This window comes from Sapajus apella, unplaced genomic scaffold (assembly GCF_009761245.1).
Source record: "Sapajus apella isolate SASKATOON/1434 unplaced genomic scaffold, GSC_monkey_1.0 scaffold101, whole genome shotgun sequence".
NCBI lineage: Eukaryota > Metazoa > Chordata > Mammalia > Primates > Cebidae > Sapajus > Sapajus apella.
In genome coordinates this window covers 626,635-653,808 of record NW_022437041.1, presented here as the reverse complement: position 1 = coordinate 653,808, position 27,174 = coordinate 626,635, and the positions used below count along the sequence as shown (strand labels likewise).

The 27,174-nt window shown below is 36.3% G+C and overlaps 1 pseudogene across 1 annotated transcript; it reads right to left on the bottom strand.

The window, feature by feature from the left end:
* Window positions 1-13: 13 nt before the first annotated feature.
* Window positions 14-398, bottom strand: LOC116536530 (annotated as a pseudogene). The gene has a single exon (XR_004262688.1). The product of XR_004262688.1 is annotated as a 60S ribosomal protein L38 pseudogene (transcript).
* Window positions 399-27,174: the final 26,776 nt, after the last annotated feature.

Here is a 27,174-nt window from a genome sequence, read left to right as displayed (position 1 = left end):
TTTCTTTTCTTTTTTTTCTTTTTTTTTTTTTTTTAGGATTTTTAGTTTTTATTAAAATACAGGTCAGATCAGTGTGTTTTGGTTCCAGTTCCTTCACTGCCAAACCAGGGGGCAGGGACTGCTTCAGTTTCTCTGCCTCTCCTTGTCAGTGATGACCAGGGTGTAACTGTATCTCCTGCATCGAACTTTAAACTTCACATTGTCCTTATTTTTCTTGATCTTGACAGATTTGGCATCTTTTCGTCGGGCTGTGGGCAGAAAGTCCTTGATTTTCTCAATTTTCCGAGGCATGGTGACGGGACGCGTTGGGAGCGGGCGCGCACCGGGACCTTCTCACCCACGTTTCACCCTACAGACGCTCACAGTGAGCAACAACCGGGGACGAGGACGAAAAAGCTGAACTTCACAATTTCAAAGAAAGCTAGAATATTTGTATTCTGCAATAGAAATAATTCAAAATATAAACATTCAACCTTACCAGAAAAAGTTAAAGATATTAGAAAAGTTTAGCCGGCAGATGCCAGACAATGTACATGACTTATACATGAAGAAATGTCTTTGAGCACATATTATCTACATTTTATTATTATGTAAAATTAAATATAAGTATATACTACTTAAATACATATATAATTAAAGATAATTATAAATATACTTAAGCATAATTTTTAAAATACTCATTGGATATATGCACTCTGAGTGACAGAACCATCATCAAGGTTTTTATAGAAAAAAATTTCCATTTAAGATTATTAGACACCTTGTTACCAGTTTGCCCTTGTGCTGCTGCAGATCTTGATTTGAGACCTGCTGTAGCTGCCTTTTTTCTTTTTCTTAAATAAGAATATGTTGGTCCTGGAAAGGACATCAGAGATTGCCTATTTCAATATCTGAATTTAATGGTGAGTAAACTATTGTGAAAAGACATCAAAACTCACAGCACTAATTTTTGGGAAGAATTGAACCCAGATTTACTTACTCCCGATATACAGTCACCCTCATCTAGTAAACAAATTATTACAACCTGTTTTGTAGTGAATTGTTCACTTTAAGCAGCAACTCTTTTGGTGAGACAATTCTTCTGAAGATAGAAATGCAATTGTTTGTTCTAATAAAATGAGGTTGCTGAAGGTCTTGCCCAAATTATTCTATTGGCAATCTTACTAATTAGCACAATCTTGGTTCTGAAGTCCAGAATCCTGAACTCAAAAGTCCATTGGTTATCCCTTATCAGTTCTCAGGGCTAATAAGTTAACTCAGAAAATACTGTGTTTTCACTACATTTGCCAGCATGCTGGGCGCTGGCAGCATCATGGGTGAATAGTGAGTCAGACACACCCACTCTGCCCTAAAAGCGTACACGGCTGAAATGCACACCAGAGTGACGACTTGGTGATTAGTCAACATAGGGACAATGAGAACATTTTCTCACCTTACTAAATCCGCAAGAGAAGCTAAGGATAACCTGGCATTGCCAGTTTGCCCTAGGGACCCCTAGGCTTTTTCTATGCTTCTATAACTGATCAACCTCCTTGTTAGTAAAATAGTCTATCTTTAGGAACGTTCATACATTTAATTCAGCCTTAGTCAGACCCCGAAAGCCTAGGAGTCATTCCGTTCCTATGAGGCAGCTTGACTTCTGTTCTGCTGTACTTTGGTCTTTCAGTTTAAACCACAAAGCCAGTCTTAAGTCTCTCATTTTCAGGTTCTTGGGGGCATCCTTTTGTAGCCTCCTGAATTCGCAACTTTCAGAGAGAGTTTTAACTCTTTTTCTATTTCTCTTTAAGAAAGAGCTTCTGAAACACACATTTTAACACATTCCTTTTAACATTACTCTATGTACTCAGTTGTATAACGATGATGGTGTTTCAACACTCAATTCTGTCAAGAGCTATTAGTGATGATTAGTACAGTATATATTGCTCCTGTTTTTAGTCTGTAAAAATAGGTAGAATTTAGGCAGTAATTTTACAGTAATGAAATGAGAAATGAATAGTCTTGAATCTTTTATGATTACCATTGTAGCTTTATTGAGACTCAGGATTTACATATGCTTTGGGCAAAAGAGCCAATTAAGTAATAGAGAAAGAAAATGGAATTACTTTTCATTCTGGATAACCAAATAGATGCCTTTTAATTTTATTTTTAAAGGAATTTCTTTTAAATCAAACTTTAAAATCTACACTTTTTTTCAGGAAGAGTCTTGAGTCATCTGGTTTAGCTTCCTGTCTGTAAATATGTCTATGCTCACAAAACTATCTTTGAAGATTTAGAGATGAAGAACTCAGAATGTCCTTTGTATATTGTTTTTAGGTTCAATTTCGTATGTGGTCCCTAGGTCTAACCAAACTCTCTCTTGCTTTGGTTATATTCTGTACTCTTTTCAGTTTTCTTTGGAGGAGAACAGTCAATCTTCAGTTCCTGTAATAGCGCTGATTGCACTGAGAAAAATTTGAGAGTTGTTCTCTAGTCCTCTCTTTTTGTTAGTAAATAGCCTTGGTTTCCTCCTCTTTCCAGATAAGTAACACTTTTCTATCCCCATAATCATTTTCACTGCTCTGGGCCCCCTTAGATTACAGAAATTGACAATGGAGACAATTCATGAGAAGAGATGGCGCTCTAGGGTACCTAGAAGGCTGACTTCTGAGCACTGAGCACCTAGTTCCATAAACATATCACAGTACCACCAGACTTTTACAATAACACCATTAGCAGCTGGGATGATTTCTGCTCCAGCCTCTTCCTGTTGCATCTGGGCCTCTCTAGCCTGCTTTGTCTTGTTCTGAAGACAACAAAAGCCATGAAGTTGGAAAAGCCAATTTTATGTAAGCCAATTTTTTGTCAGTGTATATAAAAAAAAAGCCAAAAGAAGAAACTCAATAGCTCATCTAATTTCTGGAAACGGAAGCCTGGAGAAAAGAAGTTTCCCCTATTTGCAGGGCTACCGTGGTGACGAGATGGATACATGAACTCATCTCTTCTGATTGGCAAGCCAGTGTTTGTTTTTCATCATCATACAATGTATTTCAGACCTTACTTATGTGTCATTTGCCTTAGGAATTATTATTTGATATCAATTCCAATCTCAGTCCTCTTAGATAATTACTCAATATCCAATAGCTTAGAATGGACCAGATTTAAGAAATTTGGGGATATTCTTAATGTTCACTTATGTAGCGAACAATCCTTACGCTTTGGTACAATTTGGTTTTGGGTGTGGCAGAAGAGGGTAGTGTAAGGTCTATTGACAAGTTAAATGAGGAAATGAGGCCTGAATAAGAAAAGTAAAAGCCAATTTATTCAGCTACCCAGCGAGGTTCTCTGGTCCGGGAAAGGGGCCAGAGAAGTCGCGTCCGGCTGTTTAGGGCGTGGGGTTTTATGGGGAGGGGAGGCAATTGATTGGCTTTTGGGAAACAAAGTGAAGGCAGCTTTATTGGCTGTTGGGAAACAGGATGTGCATGGAGCGAGCTGTCATTGGTAGGCAGGTGGGACTCTGGGTAAGTAGGCCTTGATTGGCTGTTGGGGAAACAAAGCGAAGGCAGCTTTATTGGCTGTTGGGAAACAGGATGTGCATGGAGTGAGCTGTCATTGGTAGGTGGGCGGGACTCTGGGTAAGTGGGCCTTGATTGGCTGTTGGGGAAACAAAGCGAAGACAGCTTTATTGGCTCTTGGGAAACAGGATGTGCATGGAGTGAGCTGTCATTGGTAGGCAGGCGAGACTCTGGGTAAGTGGGCCAGCCGGGTGCTATTGGGCAGGGTTTGGTGGGGTTTCTTTAACATTTTTTGGTGGGGTTTTTCAAGGGGTGTGCTGGGGTTGAGTGCATAGTTTGGTGCTGAGTGTGGGCTTGGGTATGGTATGCAGAGGCGAGTGTGGGGAAGCCATGTGGCGAGGCCAGATAATGAACTTGAGGTGATGACGTAGTTATCAGGCAAGGAGAGGGGTGGGTGTGTCCATTCAGCTCCCAGTGAGGCAACCTGCCTTACAGGTAGAAAAAAATCAAGGCTTATTGAAAGGTGTACTCTCATAGGAATGGAAGTATTAGGTGATTTGAAACACTGAAGTTTCAAATGAAGACCTCGTCATCTCTTCATTACTGAATTCCAGAAATCATCACAAAACTCTTTCAACTGAAACGTATCTCAGCAATGTTAGGTCCACGAACTGAGAATCACTGTGCATGAGAGGACACTGCATCATGATTAGATAGTTGTTCTAAACTAGTGCTTCTCAGCCTTGGCTGCACATAGAAGCTTTAGAAATCATTGCACTCTAACCACACCTCAGACCAATTAACCCAGAATCTCTAGAGGTGAGGTCCAGGCATCGGTATTTTACAAAGCTTCCATGCACTCAAAGTTGAGAACTGCTCATTGTCGTAAAGGGCAAAGTACTTTTGGCAGTTTTAATATCTCCTTTATAGTTTACCTTTCCCCCATTTTTGACTTAGGCAACACTATCCTCATTGATTACAAAAGGGTAACTTTTTTCAGAACCATAATTTATGATAGTTTATATCATAATGTAAATATATAATATATATATATATATATAAAATTGTCTTTCACTAATTAATTTAACATTTACTTATTGTACCTACATTGAGCCAGAAAACTTTTTCATTGCCAAGCATTGTACTGGTAAATAAAACTTACAGAAAGTGCTCGAAATGAAGTGATAGAGAAATAGCAGGGATGATGGGACTAGTTGGAAAATATTTCTATATGAAAAGCCTCTTTGAGGAAGTCACAGTTAAAAACAGATTAGGAGGAAGAGAAGAGAACATTATTAGGTTAATTTACTAGTTCCAGAGAGGCCACTAAATGCTAGAAAATGCAGCTAAAAAGATATACAAGATGTGGTTTCTGTCTTCTAGAAACGCACAGCTTCGTAGAGAAGGTAAATAAGTACACTAATAATTAAACACAACAAGACAGATATTAATACAGGAATGTACCAACTGCCATGGGACCACAGGGTCAGACAAAGTTTCAGAAGGTAATCTTGGAAAAACATAGAGAGCTTCATGAATATGCACAGGCTCTATACACAGGGCTGTGTAAATCTTCCAATTTTAGCACATGTGCTATAACGCCTGCTTTTTCTGTGTTGTTACGTTTGATCCCGGGATGGAAAGCGATGATAATTTTCTCTCGTTTACTCCTCTTCATAATATCCCATATGCATATAGATACACATAGGCCTATGTCTCTAACAAGTAAAAAATAATTATAATGCATCTCTAGGTTTATACTTGAGAGGGGAGAAAAGGACTTATTTTTATGACTAGCAAAAGCCCAACATGTTTTAAGTTGATGGCTGAGGAGTCTATGTTTGTCAATGTAACCTTGTCCAGTTTAGCAAAAGTTTATATGAATTCAGTCATCTGAAAGTTTTATTTTTTCCCAAATTTAGAGTTCCAAATATTTGATCACCAAACTACTGTGATAATTGCTTCTTTCTAAAAACATCTAGCATCTACAGCTCTGTTTTTTTTTTTTTTTTTGGCTTTACTGATGGCTTGGATACTGATAGGGCAATGAATTACTTATAAAATCACCCTGCAGGGCAAGGGACTATTACTCCAATTGGATCTTTATGCTGTTAGGGTGTCCTTAGTGGGTCTTTCCTCACAGTAAATGATATAGTTTAGATACCAGAAGGATACCACTCTTTGGTGTTCAAATAATTAGACCAATAGCGAGGTTAACAAAAATAAATCTAAGTTGTTGAGCAAATGACTCCCTTATGATCCTTTTTATCTAGTTGTCCGATGTATTTTCTATGAAAAATAATGAATCGTCTCTTTCTAGGCTTCATAAATTCCTCTACATTTTTAACTGAGCTCTAGCTCTCATTTTCCCAGGTTTCTGTTTTTGTGCTGGATACTGCTGTCTGCTAATTCTATTGCTCCATTTTCACAGAATGCCAGTTTTTTTGTGTGTGGTTTCAATGTATGCGGCTAAAGTCCACACAAATTTCCCAGGTTCCCTTATAATAAAGGATGCTTATATGATACTTTCCTAGTAGGGAAGTGGAACGCAGTAGGTGACGCTGCTGGCACAGCTGTTATTTTCTCAATAAAATACAGATTTGTGAGTACATACCTTTTGACCTTCACCTTTCACCACTGCTTTTCTGGAGAAAAGGACTGATGACCAGTGAGGGGAGTCACATCTTGGAACCATGGGGCTGAGGCCACATTCTAAAGAGAATGAATTAGAGTTAGATGATGCTTCATTCTATAATGACTTCCTTGATCCACCATATGAGAGCTGAACTGCTCAACTCTGGACTTCTTAGACTACTTAAGCAATAAGCCCCTACTGAGTTGATTCATTGAGGACACACTTTGTTACCACTAACTGAAGGCACTGATAACTGATAGACTACTTTTCATTTTGTCTAGGTCAACATTTCAATATTATGGAAAAAGACATTTTGGAGTGAGACATACTTGAATGAAAATTCCAATTCTGCTTCTTATTAGCCGTGTGATCTTAGGCAAGTTATTTTACTGATCTGAGTTAGTTTTCTTATATGTAAAACAGAAATAGCAATACCTTGTTTTTAAAATTATTACAATATTAAAAGAGATTGTATATATCAAGGCATTTAAAAATAGTGTTATCCAATAAATATCCTTTCTGGCATCATGTTCTGAAAAATGATTATTGTTGTCACCCACAAATATCTGTTAATTCTGTACTATATAGAGCTCTCCACTTGAAACATACTCAGGTTAAATTCCTAAAATTCTATCTCACTGCACAATATAAAGCACAGAAACTAAACTACAAATAAATGAGCCCTTGTTTTCTCATAAACAGTTGTAAAAAATAAAATATAGATCTTAAACATTTGTTTTATTAAAGTAGGGCTGCTTGATTTATATTCAGTCCTTAATCTCTGTTTTCCTGAAATTGACGTCAGAAAAATATCCATGGGGAAATAAATGAATGAATATTGGCTACAATAACACACAAAATAATAGATTTTTAAAATGAAATAAAATAATTTCTGTTAGAATAGAGTAAAATTCCCCTCACCGTAGGAGGCAGAAAGTCAGGAAGAGAAGTAAGGAATTTGGACCTCAGTACACTTGGGTTCTAAATTCAGTTTTATCACTTACCAGCTAGCTGTGTGACCTCAGCCAGTTTCTAAGTCAGGAAGCTTCAGTTTCTATGCAATGGAACTATAGTAAATATTTAAAAAGATTATATATGTTACATATATGATATAGTTTTTGGCACAAAACAGATATTTAATTTTTAAAAAGCTGTTATTGTTTTAAGTAAATATAACAGAAGAACAGATATTTATCCTATTATGTCCATGGGTCATTCTGAAGCAACTGTGCTGATGGCCATAAAATCTCATATGACAGCGTGTTACGGAGCCAGTAGCTTTTCCAGAGTCACTTTATTACACTGTGCAAATTTACAATCCAGAAAGCCCAAGCTTGTTTTTGAGGCCATAATCAGCTACTGGTGAATATTACCAAAATACTGCAAATTGTTTCTAAATCCTTGACAATTGAAAAGTAGTTCAACACATGGAAACTCCTTAAAATGGTCTTCCTCTACCACAGATTGACAAGAAATGAGAAAATGACCTTTAGGAATCTTGAACATAATATATTTTTAAATTCTTTTCTATTAAAGGAAAAAAGGAAGGAGGGAAGGAAGGAGGGAAGGAATAACGGAGGGATGGAAGGAAGGAAAGAAGGAGGGAGGGAAGGAAGGAAGGAAAGAAGCAGGCAAGCACTTACAACAGAAGATGTTTGAGGGAAAATTGTCTGCAGTGGAACTTCCCTAAAACATCTTTCTGCCTGTTGGGTGACTGAGAAGGTCTTCTCTGTACTGGGGATTCTGTATTGTACCGATGAGCCCACCTTTGCCAGTTTCTTGAAGGCAAATACCAGAAGGCAATCACCTGTCCATGGGTATAGGTGGAGGGAAATAACATACACAGTTGAGTTTGTACCATCCACTGCTACGAATGGTAAACAACCAAATGAAATGTTTTCTTCACCATTGTCATCAATTACGTATGAGCAAAGATTTTGTAGACTGCCTTAGAGAATCCAAATTATTAATGGCAAATTATGACATCATGCCAACAAAATTAAAACAAAATCATTAATGAATATGCTGACACATTGCCGTTATCCAAAATATGTGTCTATGAAGAATGCTACTGATAATCGTCATTTCTGTGAGAAAACCACCTGTCAGTGTGATGTGATAGAATGCAGTTTTACTAGGCATAGCGCTTTTAATGATCTAATTAGAACTTTGAACAATGTGTTGCAGATAATGCATGCAGAGTGTTTGTTGATGAATCAGACTCCAAGATATTGTATAGTTCCCATACCCACCCACTCTCTTAAAAAAGAAATGGGTGAGGATGAAATAATTTTCTTTTTGACATGCAGTAAAATGGGTGGGATTTGTACGCAATCATTATTTTTCTTAGAGCCCTTTACTTTCCTAAATTGCAATAAAAATTATAGTCATTCTAAAGACTGTTTTATTTTTGAAATTGTTATTTTTCTTAACACTTACAGAAGTTAATTTATTTTATTATTTATTTATTTTTATTGAGACAGGGTCTTGCTCTGTCACCCAGGCTGGAGTGCAGTGGCACAATCTCTGCCTCCAGGTTTAAGGGATTCTCCTGCCTTAGCCTCCCGAGTAGCTGGGATGATGATAGGTGCATGCCACTGTGCCTAGCTAATTTTTGTATTTTTAGTAGCTATGGGGTTTTACCATGTTGTCCAGGCTGTTCTTAAACTCCTGACCTCAGGTGATCCACTTGCCTCGGCATTCCAAAATGTTGGGAACCACCGTGAGTCACCGTGCCGGGCCTCAGAAGTTAATTTAGCCTTTGATAAAATAGAGCATCACTGACAACACCATACTTTGTCTTTATATCTGCAATGGGAATGTGAGCTGAGTACAGTTATAAAGAGAAGAAGATAAACAGCTTCATAGAAGTGCTATTTGAACAAGGTGTTTGAGATGAACTAGAATTTGCTAAACTGAATATGTATAAAGGAAAAATCCAGGCAGAAACAACGACATAGGCAGGGAACTGTGATCAAGAAGGGCAGGTTCAGTGAATGGTGAGAAATTTCTAGTACATAGACTAGAGAGGATAGGCAGAGAAGTGGAGAGACACAGTCAAGTAGGGGAAGAAAGACAGGCCTAGAAAGATAAATTGGAGACATATTATGTTATCATAGCTAATCATAACAGCATCCGTGACAATCTGATTGAATTTCTGTGAAAGAATTATTCACATGTATATGAATAATCTACTGATTGGGAGTGATTAAGGTGGAGGGGAGAGCAGTTGGGGACAAACCCTATGTTTTCGGGAGACTGGCTGGTTTGTGGGGACAATTAGCCCAGAAGGGGAACACTGAGGCAGAAGCAAGGTGAGGAAGACAGATAACAAAATTCATTGCAGATACATTGAGTTGGAAATTTCTGTCAGACGCCACGGGCATGCCTTTTTTAAGGCTCACTACCTGACTCATCCTACTCAGTATCAATCAGGAAAATGTTGTTAGATTCATTTTCCAAGCTCTAAACCTGATGTCTGAAGCCAAGGGAAACCTTATGTCTTAAGTGAGGTGAATAACAATGCCTATAAATACTAGGAATGTGGAATACATGAAGGACAAAAATCATTGAGAGTTTTAAGACTGATGACACAGAACATAATAAGAAATATGGCTCTTGTCTCCCTCTGGCCCCAGGACTGGTACAAAAGATGACTGGGTAGGAAGCAGGCTCATGGCTCCTCAGCCATGCCTTTTCTCACTCCGTCAATCCTCCAGACTCCCTGGCGCATAGGGGGGTAAGTCAAAGACTGGCTTTAGAACCAGCAAAGGAGCTTCTACAAGTTATGGTTGCCTGAATCTGGACTTACTAAATGAGATACTTGGGTATCAGGATCAGGAGTATGCTTTAATATCTCTATAGGTAACAAAAATAACAAGATTTATAATAACTAACACTTAGTGAACACTTATGACAGTCCCTTTCTAAGTGCTATACATAGATTAACACAGTTAATCCGCCTTACAACTTTGGAATCCTGAAAGAGTCGTTCGAAAGATTTAGCCACCCGTGAGGTAGTTTGCTCTAGCTCGCTTATATCCACTTATCTTTGCCATAGAAGGTAAGTGACCTTGTGAACATTGTGCATGTTTCTCATATGCTAAGAATATACAATTGCTTAGTCATAACGCAATTATTGTGGAAAGTAACCACATAGTGAGAATAATAACATATTATAGATTTATAAGTGCTGACACCCAGTGTATTTTTACTAACATGTTCAGCAAGAAACATTTGTTCAAATGCCTGCTATTTATTGGACAGCATGCTAAGTGCTTAGGATAAAGAAGTAAAGTAATATATGGTCTCCCTGACCTGGAGGAATTAACAGAAAAAAAAAATAAACACCAACCTTTCATTTCATTTGTCACCAACATTTATTCTACTCTACAAATCTGTATCCCCAAAGGGTCCCATTTCTCTCATGTGACAATCCCATAGGGTTTAAGGTCCTTTAAGTCCTACACGAATTCCTTGATCTATATCTATATATAATCTTTACATCACCCACATCACCGCAATGATGGCTCCTTCCTGTCCCCTGCTCCCAATCTCAAGCCCCAAGACATCTATAGAGGCGCATTCGAAATTACATCAAGTATAATAGAATCAGATTGGGAAAGCTAGAACAATTAGAGTTCTAAAAGACAAATATTGATGGCAATCAAAGCCGTAATCAGGCCAAGCAGCTAAATCAGTGAACGTAATAAACAAGCAGCAGCAGGATTATATAAAGCAAAATTGGAAATGAAGATCTAGTGAGGCACAGTGGACCAGACACCCAAATAAAGGGGAGAGGTTCCTTAATCACAGAATGGAACTCCAGGTCAAGGACTGATGGGCAGGGAAGAATGAAAAGGTGTTGATGTTTTCTTTATTATGGCTTAATGTAAATACAATTCAGCTTTGATAACATATAAAAATTGGGGGAAAGGATAGAGTGCCAAATTAGAAAGTGAGGATTTAAAAAGTATTTTACAAAACTGCATATTTCAAATAAGAGTGACCAAATAGCAAAAAGCCAGAGTTGTCTCAGAGTGAAAGGCCACTAAAAATTTTCCGTTTTTTTTTTTTTTTTTTTTTTTTTTTTGCTATTTGCCCTTAATTAACTCTTGAGAAGGGCAAATTGTTTCCAAAGTATCATATAACAAGTAATAAGACTCTTCCTATTGCAAAAATGTGGTTAGAATCCAATAGGAAGCTACCTTAGGAAAATAGATTTCATCTCCATATAAAGATAATAATACAGTAGTTACATTTATTTATTCAGAAATGTTAACTGAGCACCGACTGTAAGGCCAGGTTCTGCTCTAGGTGTTGAGGATATAGCAGTTAATATAGCAGGCCAAAATGTCTGCTCTCGTAGAGTTTTCATTCTAGTGGGGTGAGACAGACAACAAACATGAGTAATTTATCGCGTGATTTGAGGGGTGAATAAGTGAGATGGAAGAGCAGGCTAGGAGGGTGGGGAGTGCTGGGGGCAAGGAGTGATTAAAACTACGTAGAAGAGTCACAGGAGACGGTAAGAAAGCTAACCATTCTGATACCTGAAAAGAGCTTTCCCAGGGGGCGCAATGGTCAATGCAAAGGATGGGGGCAAGTATGTAAGGTTCATAAGAGGACTGGTGTGGCTGCAGAAGAGAGGGAGGGAGTGGGTGGCGGGAGAGAACAGAGGAAGGGGAGAAGAGAGGGAGGAGAGGAGAGGGCAGGTCACAGTGCTGTGTGTTTCCAAGGGATTTGGAATGAAATGAAGAGACATTGGGGAGTTTCAAACATAGGAATAAGGTGATTGGACTTCCCTTTTCACATGATGGCTGGAAAACTAGACCATGGAAGACAAAAGTGGCAGTAGGAGTGTCAGATGAGAGTCACTGAGTGTTTACTAAGCCCCTGTTCCAACGCTGTAGATTGTGCATAAGATTCAATCATAAGACTTTGAGGAATGCAACTACATTTTACAGATGAGGAATGGAGGCTCAGAGAAACAATATTTCCAGATCCCACTGCTGATAAGGTCTGTTGAACTCTTAAAATCAGGCTTTTAGGTGTTTTCTAAAACATTATGAATTTATAAATACATATATTCTACAAATATGCACCTGAATCTATGAGGATACAAGCAGTGAGCAAGGGAGACATGGTCCACATTCTTATGCAGAGCCTACTGGAGGAGGTGGACATTTAGAAATCTATCAAATTAATGAACATATAAGAATAAATTATGACTAATACTCTAGAGGAAAATACGAGGTATGTTATAAAAATGCATAAAAGAATTTAAATGAAGAAGTTATGAGAGGCAAGGCCTTGCAACAGAAGTGACAATTAAGCTGAAACCTGATGAAGACAAAGTTATTCAAGGAAAGAAATGAGGAAAGATTATTTCAGGCACATGCGTTAAGGCAGTAAAGAGATTAAACTTTCCAGGAAGTTTAAACTGAGGAAATGCCAGTGATATTCAGAGGAGGAGGGTGGTGAGACATGTGGTAGGAATGGTAGGTAGATGTCAGGTCATGCAAGGTGTCGTTGGCCAGAATTGGAGTCTGAATTTTACTCTAAACGCAGAGCAGCTATGCGTGTGTTTTAAACAGCAGTGACATAATTTGATTTGAGTTTTTCAGGATTCGTTTGGATTTGTTACAAGAGAGGTTGTTTGCTCCCTTAAGATATTCCTTTCCTAGGGCCATTTTTGGGGGGTTGGCAGGCCCCAAAGCTAAAACAACAAAATTAAGATTTTTGATTCTGAAGAAGAACCAGAGATATTTCTAGGAACGGTAAAAGTAAGTGTAGCTCAACAGTAGAGAAAATCTTCTCATTGATGTTCCCTGCCCTCTCCGCTTCCCACCACCAGCTTATTTAGATAGATGATCACCCCATAGAAGCAAATGAATATCACCCCAAAGTAGGAAATGAGGAGCAAACATGGGAGAGTCAGGATTGGAAGGACAGGGGTTAAAGGGAAGAGACGACTTGCATAATTGGATTGTTTTGTAATGAATGGGAAAGAGATGCTGCCAGAACAGCAGTCATAAAAAGCAGAGACCAAAGAACCCACGCCCACTGAGGAACCGTGGAGGAGGATGAGTTGAAAGAGCAGAGGAGCCATTCTCCATGGATTGGATGACTGTAAAAGACAATTATTTAAATGAAATTGAAGGCGTCTTGGGTAATAGCAACTACAACAGAAACACTTATTGGCGTTACAGTATTGATCATGACTTTGCTAAATTTAGCCAATGTCTAAAGTAACTGCCCGTATTAACTCATTAATACTCACGGGAACACTGTGGGGTAGGGACTATTAGAGTCCCTTTAAAGAGGAGTTAATGGAGGTACAATGACATTAGGAAACTTGCCCACGGTCACTAAGTCGGAAAGTGGTGTTTATGTATACATCATGCTTTCTATTCCCTTTGCAGCATTCATTATAGTTTTTCCTGCTCATTTTAGTTTCAGGATTCATATCCATTAACTTTTTTTTTTTTTAAGTCATGCAGCTTCATTAGCAAGAAAACCTGGATAAGAGTATAGATAAATATAATGTACAATTGCAGAAATCTGTGTCTTTCACAACCCTCTCTGGTGTTCCACTCCAGTCCAATCAGTTGCAGGGACATGGACAGCTCCTCAGGGATAATGATGAATTACTAATGTAATTGTGTATTTCAAAGACCAGTAATAGTTCTAGTACCAGGCAGATGATACAACTCTTACATATGATTGTTTTAGTTTTGACTGATGTTTAATCCTATTTTTATAGTTTTCAAGAAATGGATTTTAGTTTTTGTTTTTCCAAGAAACAGTGCTACTTAAGATCAACTGATGAAACTGGAAAATATCTGCCATGAAGGCAGTCATTTCTATTAGGGAATGTAGAACATGAATCTGAAATGAAGATCAAGATCTTCTTGTCCTTATTAAAGGATAATTTTCTGCCTTGGTTGAATGCTTCACTGAGTCATTATGAAATTTAGCCACTTAATAATACGGAAATATTTAGAATGTTCAAAAAGGAAACATTACAGGAGGCATCAGCACCTAGAAAAATGTCTATCTTTTATTTCAACAATTACAATTTTTGTGGAGATTTATAATATATTTGAACCCAGAGCCAACTGAATTCCTTGTAGTGATTTCTAATATATTTGAACCCACAGCTTATATATTGATTAGAGGTCCATAGTGAATACCATAATACTTGGTTAAGATTCCTGCATTCTGACCCAAGTATCACTGTATTCACTATGGATCTCTAATCAATATAATTTTATCAACAAACAGTCTCTATTATGGGCAAAACAAGTGCTTGGTACAAGGAAAATAGAGGCAACAGATCTTTAAGGATGGGAGGGGGTAAGCAGAACAAAACATACCTGTAATTCAAAACAAACGAAGTAATGTTTACAAAATATGTTGAAAGATCGATCTGTGGGGTTGCAAAGAAGGTAAGGTTAATAAGCATAAAGATTCCCTGAAGAAGGTGCTATTGAGTAGAATCTTGAATAATAATCTGGATTTTAAGTGTACAATATCTGGCAAACATTAAGTCCCCAAAAAATACTGGCTATATGAGTGAAGTTAAAAATATAGTGGGGAATAAAAGAAAAAAGAGGGTTTCGGGGTTCAGGAAGTGACAAATGGGGATAGTATTTCAGACTGAGATAGATTCTTCCCTGCTCACCTGCTCCTTCTAGCAAGAACTTACCCCTATAGCGAGACTGTCAAAAAAGCTTAGTTGAAATCACTCTTTGACTGTCAGATAGTGAAGAAACATTCGGCTATTGTATGACGCATTGAAGAAATGTGGTGTTCAGAAGAATTTGCAAACATAATTTAGAAGATACGATTATTTTCCTTCTCTGTCTTAGGGGATGGTTTTATGATCCATTCAGCTGAACAAGTGGGATTCCTAGAAATGGTCCCAGGCATTTCCATCTTTTCCAGGCTTCCATGAGCTCTGTTGATGCTATGTCCTAATGCTGCTAAATAATCCACTTTTTTTTTCTTTTTTTTTACATCTTTACCACCTCTGATGAAGTCTTTTCTCACTCTGGCTTTTAAAAACTCCTTCTTCCACATCCACCCATGCTCTTTCAATTATGTTTTCTACATTGCAACCAAAGTGATCTTTTAAAAGAGCTGATCTTTTTTTATGCTGAAACTTGCAAGAAGCTCCTTCTTAACATGGTAAAAAAATCCTCCAGTATTTATTCCCTGCCTATAAATCTGGTCTTACTTCACACCATTTTCCTATATCATTATGCAATTTCTTTCACAGGACTAATCACCGTTTACATTTCTATATTCTTGTGCAATTAATTTCTCTCTTTCTTACTGGGGGAATCCAAATACATACTCTGTGAACTCTAACTCTGTGTGCCAGTGATGTGATTCTCAGAAGTTATTTAAACATTATCCCTAGGTTTATCATCTGAAAGAAGGACAAGGAGAAGAAAAAAAGAAGTTCTCTGGGTGGTGACAGGTTACGTGGAATAATACCAGCAAGAATTCTGAAAACAGTGCTTGACACATGGTACATGCTCAATAGATGAGAAAACTACTAGTTATGGAATGCAAATTCTATCAATACATGTATCAAAATTTGTTTGATACATCAGTGCTTTGCATAAGGCCTAATACAATTGTTTAATTCCTCAGCAACTCTTTGTCAATTAAATAAATAATAAAGAATACAAACGTAAGAGTGAACATTTGATTACACCATGTAATACTCATGAAATTAAAGGTACAGTGTAGATAACTGAAATATCGAAAAGGAAGTCCAGCTAACTTCTGTTCTGCAGCCTTACAAGGTGATGATCTAAGTGTAAATCCTTAACCTGCAGGCCAAGAAACACACATTTTGGCAGTATTCTTAATAAGCTGATGGTTTTCCATAATTAGAGTCACAAGAGATGGTTATTAAAATCGTAATAAGTGTTTTTCTTTAAAATGAGATATTTATTTTTGATTTGACTTTTTGAAACAGAGTCTCCGTCTGTCATCCAGGCTGGAGTGCAGTAGTGCGATCTCGGCTCTCTGCAACCTCTGCCTCCTGGGTTCAAGCAATTCTCCTGCCTCAGCCTCCCGAGTAGCTGGGACTACAGGTGCCTGCCATTACGCCCAGTTAATGCTGGGCGGGCTGGTCTCAAACACCTGACTTCAGATGATCCACCCACTTTGCCCTCCCAAAGTGCTGAAATTATAGGTGTGAGCCACTGTGCTTGGCTGAGATATTTATACAATGTAAAAACCAATTTATATTTTGGTTAGTACATCCTTTCCTTTTTAGGAAAGTATATGCAAAAACCAAATTATAAGAAATGTATTCATTGAGCATGGAATAAGAGCAAAGGGAGCAGTTGGATGACCTTTATAATTAATGGCATCAGGCTTATGAAATTGTGACCCAGCTATCTTTTCATTAGTGATACGGCAACGAACGGACAGATAATCTCTTCCTGGATTGTTCTGACTCAGTCTTCCTCTTGGTGATCGTACATGTTTTGCTAGACAATCTCTAGGCCACTTGTTTGTATTCATGTTTTCTTTTTTTTCCCAACTATTATTTAGATTCTACTTGCTATGGCTAGATTTCAGTCGTAAGGAAACAACTTAGTCATTTTTGTAAGAGACTTAGAAATTTCCCAGATCTCTCATAATTCTACTGATTTGTTTTAGTTTGGCTGTGTTGTTATTTTGTCTTTTAATTTATTTTGACCAAGAGTTAATTTCATCCTTTATGTTAAGGTTTTACTACTCTCACCTGTGCATTCTGGAGTCATTTACTGATGCCTACAATATGCCAAATATTACCCTAACGCTCAAAAAACCTGATATTTAAAAAATACCTTCTCATTTCAATTTTGAACTAATTTTTACATAGGAAGGATTACTTAGTTGTTGGTGTCATTGTCGTTTTTAATTTTTACTAATTACGATAATCAAAGAAACCCTTAAAAATTCGATTTTGGGAGATTTGTAGAATTACTGAGCAACACAAGAAACAACAAAGAGACTTGGTGGCAGCATTTCGGAAATACCTAAACTGGAGATTTACTTGCACAGGACCTCAGAGAAAAGCATGGATGCTACTTTAATTTATGGGAAGTCATAGAATTGAAATTTTTTAAAAAGTGAAATGAATGTTGCCTCTTTATGAATAAACCTTCACAAGTTAATTTAAATATTTTAATTTTTCTTACCATTAGATAATAGGAAAAAATGTCATTTCATATTTTTAATGAGTATTTATTTGAGAGGTGGCTTTAAAACTAGTGTTAGGTATCATAAAATTTCCATCTATTTGGACTAAACAAGGAGAAGAAGCTGGTTTGAATTTAATAAGAAGTCTGAAATAATTTTTATTATTTTCAAATGTAGTGGTAGGTAAATCAGGCTGACTCCATGCCCTATTAGTGAGATTTGCAAAGGATTTGTAGTTAACATATTGGTTGCTTTAAAATGCTATTAATATCTAAACACAAGCTCGAAAGACATGTTAAAAACAGTTATGGAAACAAATAGAATTCCTACTATTGATTTTTCAAACCTATTTTTCAATATCACACAAAATTATATTTTGTCAAAGAACCATTTCAAATTGTCATAAGTTTCAGATTTGTAAGGCATAACTAAAAGCTTTACACGGATTTTGTAGGTGGAAAGTTTAAGTAGTTTTTTTTTTTAAATAGTAGCTTTCTGTGTTTAATGATCTTTCGGATTTTTAATGCCTGCACATTCCTAATTACAATTACAATTACGGGCTCAGTTAAAATTGAATGCATGATTATGTGGGAGTATTTCAGGTAATAAGTTAGATATTTTAACTCAGTAATTGCCAGTGGTTAATTTATTTTTTACAGATTGTTTTTTGTTTGAGTTTGAAAAGTTAGCTTATTATTTCCTTGGATTGTAATTGCCTCTAAATTATGCACAAGGCTTTAAGTTCTGAATTAATTATAACCTAGTGCACTCTTTTAAATCAAACTTAGAAATTTCAAGGTACACACATCATAAGAATCTATTAAGTCCTTTAACATGTGCCTGGATAAAGCACTGCCATGCATGATTGATGACGGTAGGTTTTTGAAGTTCTTTCAGTTCTGTGGTGCCAATCATTAAAGGCATTAGAAATTCATCTCTGTTGAAGAATTTATGGAGATTCAAAAAATTAAAATTATGCTGTTGAGTCTCCAGTCAATACCTTTTAGTCCAGCTTCTTTGAAAAACAATAAGCTTCTGGTATGAATTATATTTTATAAATGTAGGTATAGAAAGCATCAGGAGAAAACCATTTTTTAAACCTGCATTCATTATAAATCTAAAACCCAGAGCCAAAACGCCTTCATAAAAAACAGAGTGAGAAATCTTAGGGCAAAGTTGGGACACGTTATGATGATGTTACAATTGATATCTAAAATAAGTAGGTGACTATAACGAAATGTTCTTTATTTATCTGTTCATTCATTTAAAAAATGGAATAGAGTTCTTACTTCATAGAGTAAGTGGAGAATATTCATTCACTTTTCATTCCTTCTGATTCTATGTAGAAATAAAAGCTGGGATTTTTAAAGTATAAATCCTAAATAACAACGTGAACTATGAGACAAAATTGGGGCATGAGAAGGGAGAGAGAGAAATTCATTTCTGGAAGATTGAAATCAGTTCGAAATATATTGACATGTTTCAAGGCAAAAGAAATCAAACCAAACTATATTTCCCCACATGCACAATGCAATTTCAGGGGAGGCAAGGGCTTACCTTTGAGGGTAAAGGCAAGAGAGACTAAAAGACGAAAAACATGAGGCTAATTGATAGTGTCTTTTGGACAGTTGCTCCCCTGAACATCTACTTTTAACTATTCTGTAAATGAAAAAAGATACAAACTGGCATTATGCTTACCAGTAGCAGCATTGTGGATAATGTTGGTAAATTTAAAATGTCATACATTAGGAAAAACACTTTTAAACACAATTTTTGAGACAAGTATTGATCAAGGGTGAAAGTGAAATAGATATTTTTAGACTTGTAAGAATTTGTAAAGTTTACTTTTCCTTTACTCTTTCTGAGAAAGTTATTTGAGGAGGGTACATCAGTAAAATAGAAGATAAAACTGAGAAAGAAATGTTATGAAATAAAGGTACTAGCCTTGGAATGAAATAGTAGTGATGTTAAAATAAGAGCTTAAAAGCCAATCTCACGACCGGACTTAACTGCTTAAAGGGTAAGGGTTGGGGCAGAAATTTGTATTCAGAAAAATAACCTTTCCAGTGAAAGTCAATGACGAAAATAAAGCCCTCGTTAGACACATTTTGATGAATCACAGGACGCAAAAGACGAAAAAGTTCAACACACTTGTCCTTAACAGAAAAACAATCCCTTCATAAAGTCTTATTTCTACAAGCCCATCTCTGGATATGTACGTCTAGTTACATAGTTTTAACTAGTCATATTCCCTCTCATGTTCTGGGTTCCTGCAATGCTAATGCTAATTGCATTTGTTTACGCCACCTTCTCCGTCTAAATGCTTTTCTTTCATCAGTGCTTCCTAGCTATGTCTGTGGACTATGCTATAGCAAATGCCCAGTTACCATTTAATAGAAATCCCAGTTGTTAGCCTGAGTTACCCATTCCTCATACTCAGGCTGAGAATGACATCCATTTTCTGTCTCTCCATCATTCCACCTTCTGTAGTAGTGTCCAGCACACAAGATATTATAAACCTCTATATATTAGTTCCTGGGGGTTAATAGATCCTGGGGGGCAGGATTGTGTCATGTTTAGCAGTGAGGTCCCAGTGCCCAGAGGAGTGAAGACATATAGTCACTGAACAACAGAAGCTTATCAAATTTGAGTAAGCCATTTAACACAAAACAGTCAGAAGTAAATTCATTTTTTTTTTCCTGAACACTTGTCTGAACCACCCAGGACATGCTCCAGACTCTATGACATTGGGTCCTCGCTAGCTAGTTCTCTTTGGTAATGACAAATGCTTATTTCTCTACCTATCTTTCCCTCGAAGGGAGACTGAAGCACATTCTCTTAAGTTACTTAACTATTTTATTACAACTAAATCTTTGTGTAGGAACACGGTCACTTGCCAATACACGATTTCTCAACAGGGGAAAAATGAGAGAATATATCTCTTTGTCTTTACACTACAAAACTGTGGGGTTTATTTTCTTTTCTGTCATGTCCTAACAACCTCTATTGACAAATATTTAAAACAATAGCAATATATAAGAGAATGTAACCTTCTAAGAGTAAAAGCAGAAAAAGTGCAAAAAATTTCACAATGTATTTAAAAGTTATTAATATTTGGTGACGTGTATCTAATGTTTATGATGAAAACAGCTACAACAGCACCCTTGTAATTTCCTGGCTCTGAGTCTCAGTTACTGAGCCTGACTGGTTATAGTTTCTTCTCTATTCCCATCCACGGTGTGAGGTCCTGATAAGTAAGCTGTGCAATTCTCTTCGTCCCAGTGAATAAGCTTTTTGTTAGACACTCACCCACAAAAACATATGAGCACGATAATGATTAGTCGTATTGGATCATTGTGGTTCATTAAGTCTTAGCGAGTCATTAACAGAGGAAATCCGCCCCTTAAAAGAATTCATATTATTTGGTCAAGCATTCTGGAGAAGCACACAGAATTAAAGCTATTAAATAAATAGCTGTTCTGGCTGATGGAAAAGGTTTCCCAAAACAGGACCAAGAGGGATTTTATTATCTTCACCTTTAGCTTTGCTATCCACAGTAGCTTTGACCTTTGCCTGATCTTACCCAATAATAAAAATTCCTGAAAATGATACCGATCTTGACAGTTTACAGATTGCTCTAATACACACTTTCTCAGGTTATTCACTCAACACCTCTTGGATGAAGGTAGTTTTCATCATTCCCCTTTGTACAGGCACAAGCTAAGGTCTCCAGAAGACAGCTTGACCCACTTGACTCTAAAGCTTTAGTGCTGAGGTGCAAACTAAGATTCCAGAAAGAGGGCACTTTTCCATGAATCACCACCGAAGCCAAGCAACTCATGCTGCGGCAGTGGTGGTCAAACTCCAAAGGATTGTTTAATATACTGTAGTATAATATACTAGAAAATATTGGTGAGAGGGTGAAATCATGAACTCTAAAATTTCTTGCTCCTGTTTATGTATTGAAAATTTCACCCTGTCATTGGCATGACAGTTGAAGACAAGCGACATGCATCTATGAAACTCTACCACAAGAAGGAGAGCCATATGACACTAAGGGCTTAATTTACTCCTTTCTTTTTTGAAATGGAGTCTTGTTCTGTCTCCCAGGCTGAAGTGCAGTGGTGCGATCTTGGCTCACTGCAAACTCTGCCTCCTGGAGTCAAGTGATTCTCCTACCTCATCCTCTCTCCTCATCCTCCCGAGTAGCTGCAATTACAGGCATGCACCATCACATCCAGCTAATTTTTGTATTGTCAGTAGAGATGGGATTTCCCCGTGTTGGCCAGGCTGGTCTTGAGCTCCTGACCTCAGGTGATCCGCCCATCTCAGCCTCCCAAAGTGCTGGGATTACAGGTGTGAGTCACCACTCCCAGTCATTCATTTACTCTTAATGGGACCTCTGTGACCAGGGTGCAAGACTTATATTTACTTTAGGCCATAATAGAAAAAGTAGATTTACTTAGAGTTTCTAGTGTTACCTTAAAAAAATGTATTTCTACCAAGGGCGATATTCTCTGTGTACTAGTTCTATCTCACATTTATTTTATTGGCAATTGCATGCAACTTCTGATGGAAACATTTATTTCTAGGATTAGTTTGACCAAATTATAAATGCTTCCAATAAAACAGCTTGTGTTAATAGATAAATCTCCCTTTCACTTCAAAACCTACTGCTGCATGATTTTTAAAGAGCATTTATCAGAAACCCCTAGACAATCCTCCAACTTCAATTGAACCAATTAATTTTATGCAATGAAAAATCTGAAGGAAGTCTCTTAACTGCCTCTCTGACACTTTAAATCCTGTGATATTTCATTTTTAGCAATAAGTGATTGAGAGCAACAGACACAGCTTTTTAAAAAAATGGTATGTGGGACTCCAACCTACATTTTTTTTTATTTGTTAGCAGTATTCTTCTGCCTAACACCCACTCACACTTTGAAGTCTTACCTCATTGTGTCATAACAATGATGTGTCATTCTTCATTTGGAAAATCTGAAAAAGAAATCAGGTTATCTGAAGAAAGGAATTAAAAATATCCATTACATAGTAGATTCTTTCGAGATTTTTATGAACACAGCTTAGCCACAAGTATCTTATTTGATTGGGTGAGTGGACTTTAAAATCTAAAAATAAAATGTAAAATATTTTTACATTGTGATGTTGACCCACAAAGTACATAAAACCATCTTTTCAAGAAATATGTATTTTTAAGATTATAAAAATGTACTTCTCTGACTACCATGAAACATTACGTTTCTGGTTCTGATGGGTGTCAGATAATATAAAGGGTACCTGTCTCTCTCAGATCTTTGCCTCATGAGGATGGAGTGCTTATTATTATTATGTGCTGTTACTGAGCAACTTTTCTATTTTGGTTTCAGCTCTTCAGGACTTATTTTATAAAAGCAGTGGAACATTTAAAATCAAAGTTTCAGGGGCAGAAGGAGGCTATCGTAATATTTAGCCATGAGAAAGCTTATAATACTCACCTACAATCATCTGTATGTATATCCGTACGTACTTCCTTTCTTCTATTAAGACAGAAAAAGTGTCTGTTCACCAACGCTAGACTAGTTCCTCCACTGTGGGTCTGAACCACATTTCTTTCTACTAAAATTAACCCTATCACATTCTCTCACCGACTTTTCATCATTCTTACCAATATTTTCCCCAACTGCCTTTAACCAATTCTAATTTGTCAATTAAAGCCAAAAAGGGCAACTAATTCCTTTTCCCATTCTAGTTCACTTAACTTTCTCCTTTATTTTGCAGTTAAGTTTGTGGAAGTGTACATTATATAATACTCTTTCCAATGCTTCATATACCATTTACTGCTTTACAATTTTGTCTTTTGTGTTCTGTGGTTTCTTCAAAATGTATCTAGCTAGGACCTTATTTTTATATATTCTGTTTGTATGATGTATCATAGAGCTTGTATTTTTCTCATACATGGATATAAGTTATTTAATCAGTTCTGGAATATTCTCAGCCAAAATCTAGTTGAATATTATCTTGCATCCATCTCTTTATTCTCTCTTCCCATAATTTCTATTAGATACATTTTGGACTTTTCATTCTGTTCTCCATCGCTCTAAGACACTCTGGGTGATTTCCTTAGATCCTCAAATCTGCCTTAGGGTCTGTGCTCAGATTTACCTTCACAGAAAAGCTCCCCTTAAAATCATATCTAAATAGCACCTGCTCCTTCAGCATGCTTTATAGTGTCTTCCTAATTTACTTTTTCTTAGGATTTTTCACTATTATTGTTTTATTAAATACTAAGTTTGCAATTGTCTTTCTTCCTCATTCAGAATAAGCTCTGTGTGAATAGACACTGTAATTTCTAAAAGTTAATTTTTTTTTTACAAATCTGCTTGCCTTTTAATCATTTTATCATGTTGATTTATGGTTAGATTTAATTTTAATTCTCTATCTTTAAACAAAAATTTAATAGTTTGAAGTTGTCAAGTTTTGATATCAGACTAATATTAACTTCATAAAATGAATTTCAAAATATTTCTTCCTCTTCTGTACTCTGAAAAAGTTGGTAGGCTTTGGAATAAATGTTTGGTAAGATTTACCAATGAAGCCATCTGGGCCCAGCAGTTTGTTTACTGGAAGGGTTTAACTCTGAATTCAAGGTCTTTAAGAGATATAGAACGATACAGTTTATCAATTTCTTCTTGAGAATGTTTTGGTGATTTGTGTCTTTTGAGGAATTTGCTAGTTTATCTTGGTTATTAGATTTACTGGTTGTGATGGTTAATATTGTCAACTTGATTGAAGGATGGGAAGTACTGTTCCTGGGTGTGTCTGTGAGGGTGTTGCCAAAAGGAGTTTAACATTTGAGCCAGTGAACTGGGAGAGGCAGACCCACCCTCAATCTAGGTGGCCACTGTCTAATCAGCTGCCAGCACAACTAGAAAAAAAAGCCGGCAGAGGAGCGTGGAAGGACTAGACTGGCTTAGTCTCCAGCCCACATCTTTCCCCTGTGCTGATGCTTCCTGCCCTGAAACATCACACTCCAAGTTTACTCTCGCACCTTGGACCACCAACTGAGAGCTGCACTGTCGCCTTCCCTACTTTTGAGGTTTTGGGATTCAGCTTGCAGACAGCCTATTGTGGGACTTCACTTAGCGATGATGTCAGTCAATACTCCTTAATAAACTCCCCTTTATATACATCTATCCTCTTATTTCCGTCCCTCTAGAGAACCCTGACTAATACACTGGTACAAGGTTATTCATTGTATTCTGTTATTATCCTTTAAGTTTTTGTAAAATATGTAGTGATGTCCCCTCTTTATTTCCTATACTGATTTTATTTTTCTTCTCTCATTCTTTTTCCCACTTTTTTGATAAGTTTCGCTAAATATTTTTAAGTGTTATTGATCTTTTCAAGAAATCAGTGTGGCTTTATTGATTTATTGATAGTTTTTATGTTCTCCATTCTATTTCTGCTCTGGTTTGTATAATTTGAAAAAATTGTAAAATTATTTTCTTCTGTTTGTGTTGAATTTAATTTGCCCTGCTTTGAAGAGTTTGATTCAAAATCTCTGTTATTTTCTAATGTTCGCATTTAATAATATAACTTTTCTTTAAGCATTGCTTTAGATGATTTTAACACATTTTTGTTAAGTTAGGTTTTAATTTTTATTTAAATTAAAATATTTTCTAATTTTCTTTGTGATTTTCTCTTCGACTTGTGTAAAATTATGTTGTTTCAATATTTGAACATTGTCCATGTATCTTTCTATTACTGATTGTTAGGTTAAAGCTGATGTGGCCTGAGAATATATTGTGTATGAATTCAATTCATTTAAATTTGTTGAAGTTTATTTTATGATACAAAAGATGGCCTATCTTTCTGAAAATTGGATGTGAACTCAAAAAATTATGTACACTACTTTTGCATGGAAATATTCTATAAATTAGATCAAATTAGTTTATAGCATTGTTCAGGTGTTTTATAACCCTACTGATTCTTTAAAAATCAACTTGTTCTATTGATTTTTGAGACAGAATGATTGAAGTCTCCAAGTATGATTGATTTGTCTGTTTCTCCTTCAGTTCTACTGGTTTCGTTTTAGGAATTTATATTCCCTGTTTCTGGGTATATCTTTATGTAAGATTGTCATGCCTTCTTGTTGGATTATTGATTAATTCTTTATTAATATGTATGTCCCTCTTTGTCTCTTGTAATTTTTCTGGATTTGAAGTCTACTTTTTCTGGTATTAACATTGTTACTTTAGTATTATTTTGATTGATATTTTTATGAAATTACTTTTAGACTTTCACTTTTAACCTATATATGCATTTATATTAAAGATAACTTCTGTAGGGCATATAGTTGGGTATACCTTTGTGTTTAATCTAATGACAACGGCTTTTTAATTGTTAACTTTGGAATGTTTTATTTGACATAATTATGTATGCAGTTGAATTCAAATCTACCATTTTGATAACTATTTTCTGCTGGTCTCATCCATTCTTCGTTTTTCCTTTCTTTGCCTTCTTTCAGATTATTTTAATTCCATCTTACCTTCATTTATAAGAAGGTTTAATTACACGTATTTTTTAAAATTGCTCTAGGGTTTATATTATAAATTTTATCTTATTTTCTACATTGAAATAATATCACATTATTTAACATAAGAACTTTACCATAAGCTAATTATATTTCTTCTCTTTGATTCTATGAATTATTGTTGGCATATTTACTTTTACACATGGTACAATATATTGTTTTCCTTTTTGCTTTAAGCAATCAACTATCCTCTAAAGTGAATTTTGAAAGAAAGTATCTTACATTTGTGTTCATTTTTACTGTTTGTGACAATCCTCTTTACTTTGTGTAAATCTAGTTTTTTGTTTAGTACCAAAGTTTCTGCCTGAAGAACTTCCTTTAACGTTTCTTCTAGCACAAGTTTGCTGGCAAAGATTTCTCTCTATGTTTGTTGGTAGGGAAGAAAAATCCTTGTTATGTCTTCATTTTGAAAGGTAGTTTTATTAGGTATACAGTTCTGGGTTGACAATGTTTTCTTAAATAATTTTAAAGATGTCACTCTTCCGTCTGTCTTCTGATTTATTGCATTCTTATCTTTGTTTCTTTGCATGTAATGTTTCTCTTTCCTCTGTTTGCCTTCAAGATTTTTTTCTTTGGTTGTAAGCAGTTATGACAATGATATTATATCTAGATGTTTGTGTCCTCTCAGCTTCTTAGATCTATGGTTTGCTTTGTTCATTTAATTTGAACAATTCTCAACCTTTGCCTCTTTAAATATGTCTTCTGCTTCATTCTGTCTCTATACTATTGGAACCCCAATCACATGTACCTTAGGCCAACTGGTACTATCCCACAGCTTTTGGGTGATCCCTTCTCTTTTTCCTTTCTTTTCTATGTTTCATTTTGGGCAATTTTTATTTACCTATGTTCTAATTAACTGATCATTTTTTCGGTAGTATATGGTTTGCTGATAAGCTCAGTAAAGGAAACCTTCATCTTTGATAACATTTTCTTTTTACTAGCATGTGTACTTCAGTCAAAAAAAGTGAAGTGTAATAACAAAAAAAAAAAAAAAGAAAAAAAATACCAGGTCTCACTCTGTGATGTAGTGTGGATTTGTGTCACTGCCCAAATCTCATGTCAAATTGTAATCCCCAGTTTTGGAGAGGGGCCTGCTGGAAGGTGATTGGATCATGTGGGCTGATTCCCCCTTGCTGTTCTCATGATAGTGAGTGAGTTCTCATGAGATCTTGTTGTTTAAAAGTGTAAAGCACCAGGCCGGGCACGGTGGCTCAAGCCTGTAATCCCAGCACTTTGGGAGGCCGAGG